The 2,222-nt window shown below is 41.7% G+C and overlaps 1 pseudogene; it reads left to right on the forward strand.

Annotated features, from left to right (window-relative positions):
- The first annotated feature begins 241 nt into the window (after positions 1 to 241).
- Positions 242 to 745, forward strand: LOC122397456 (annotated as a pseudogene).
- The last annotated feature ends 1,477 nt before the right edge of the window (positions 746 to 2,222 follow it).

Raw genomic sequence — 2,222 nt, forward strand, 5'->3', positions numbered from 1 at the left:
TGAAAAAACTTCCCTCGTTGAATTTGTGTTTACAAACTCGAAACTCGCGGTTTATATTAGGTTGTCCGGAAAGTTCTTTTCGCGTTCGTCGCTCAAGGCTTTGTCTCGCTGTGTTTAAGTAAACAAACAACCAGAGCACTCTACCGTCAACTGTATGGTTATTAGTCATCCTCTGGCAGTACAAGAGAACAGTTTTTGACGTCAGTAGAAAGTTTGTCGAGTGTTTTTCGCCTTGTGAAAGATGGAAAACCAAAAGATGCATTTGCGTCATGTGATGTTTTACTGCTTTTAAAAAGGCAGTAAGTTTGAAAATACTGCAAAGAAGATTTGTGACGTTTATGGGGACCAGTCTATAACTGTTCAAACAGTCCGTAATTGGTTTAGAAGGTTTAGAGCCGGAAATTTTAACCTTAAAGATAAAGATCGCAGCGGCCGTCCATCCACCACTGATACTGACCTTATCAAGGCCTACCTCGATGAAAACTCAAGATCTAGTGTTCGTGAGATAGCAAATGCTTCAAACATCCCGCGAACAACGGTTCATGAACATTTGACAAAGCTTGGATACGTTAAACGCTACGAAGTGTGGGTCCCTCATCAACTGACGGAAAGCAATCTTCTGAACCGAATCTCAACATGCGATTTACTCATCCAACGTGACAAAAGAGAGCCATTTTTGAAAAGTTTGATCACTGGGGATGAAACTTTGATCCTCTACGACAACACTGCACGCAAACGATCTTGATCGAGTCGAAATAAGAGTTCTTTAACGGTAGCAAATGCTGAACTTCACCCGAAGAAAATATTGCTTTCAATTTGGTGGGACTGGAAGGGTGTTCTTTACTACGAGTTACTTCCGCAAGGGCAAACGATTAACAGTGAGAAATATTGCACCCAACTCGAAAAACTGAAAGAGGCTATCATTGCAAAACGTCCAGAATTGGTGAATAGACGTGGCGACGTGTTCCACCACGACAACGCGAGGCCACACGTTTCTTTACCCGTGCGAACAAAACTTTTAGAGCTTGATTGGGATGTTCTACCGCATCCTCCATACTCTCCAGACCTTGTACCATCGGACTATTATTCATTCCTTTCCTTCAAAAATTTTCTTCGCAATAGAAAATTCACATCAGTTAATGAAATAAAAAGCGGCCTCGAAGAATATTTTAACAGTAAGGCAAGGGAATTTTGGAAAAGCGGCATTATGAGGCTTCCGGAGCGATGGCAAAAGGTGGTAGAACAGAATGGATCATATATTATTCAAGAATAGTACACAGAACCCAGAATATTTTATACTTAATACCTGTTAAAAAAACGAAAAGAACTTTCCGGAGAACCTAATAGTAAACGTATTGTAGCGTTAACGAAGTTTTCGATTTATAACCAGTGAAAATGTATAGAATAAATCAACTTTTTTTAGTAAATCATGGTGTCCCAATATACTAATTTCATCCAGTGTATGATCTTTACTTTGTACGGATACGTGCTCGCGGTGGAAATACTAATTTGTTGCAGGGAGACGAGGTAACGGTAGACGCGCGCGCATTGTCTTCTCGGGTGTTTTCCTTTCGTAGTAGTCGAAGAAGGAGTTCAAAGCGGTCGAGCAACTTAGTTGTCGGCCACGTTTCTGCGTTAGATCCTATCTATCGGTGACCTTGCGGTGTGGCCGACATGTAACGCGAGATCCGTGTCCCATATGCGGGTGTAACATATTTTACTTGACACGGCTTATAGTCGAAGACCTCGTGGTGTTTTTGTTGGCAACGTGAGGCGTAGCCTTCGATACTGTGCATCGACGCGTTCAATACCTGATCTACCTGAGTTGGCGTGTTAAAGTTTCGCGTTTCAAGCAGTCTATTATTTCCACCGACTCCGTTTCTGTCGGACAGATAATTATGAACAAATTACGAAACTCTTCTTACTGTGCACAACTCGATCTACGTGGAAGAATTAATAACAGGAAAGCATCGTGGAGAGGGGAGGAAAGATTTTTGCCAAATTAATTATCAGTCGGGTGGCGGATGGTTAGATGACGAAGTCGGGCCACTTCAGACCTACGCTTACAAGCTTATTAGATGTTAGAGAATGGACATTAGCAGGTTTTATAGAGAGCGGGCCACCAGAGTATCATAAAGTACAGTATACGCATCGACAAGGACATTTCAAAATTGTCATTTCTGTTTACAGTTTGCAAAGCAATACCCAACTATGCCGTTATT

Source organism: Colletes gigas, unplaced genomic scaffold (assembly GCF_013123115.1).
Source record: "Colletes gigas isolate AHSC1104 unplaced genomic scaffold, ASM1312311v1 Colletes_gigas_Sc00009, whole genome shotgun sequence".
NCBI lineage: Eukaryota > Metazoa > Arthropoda > Insecta > Hymenoptera > Colletidae > Colletes > Colletes gigas.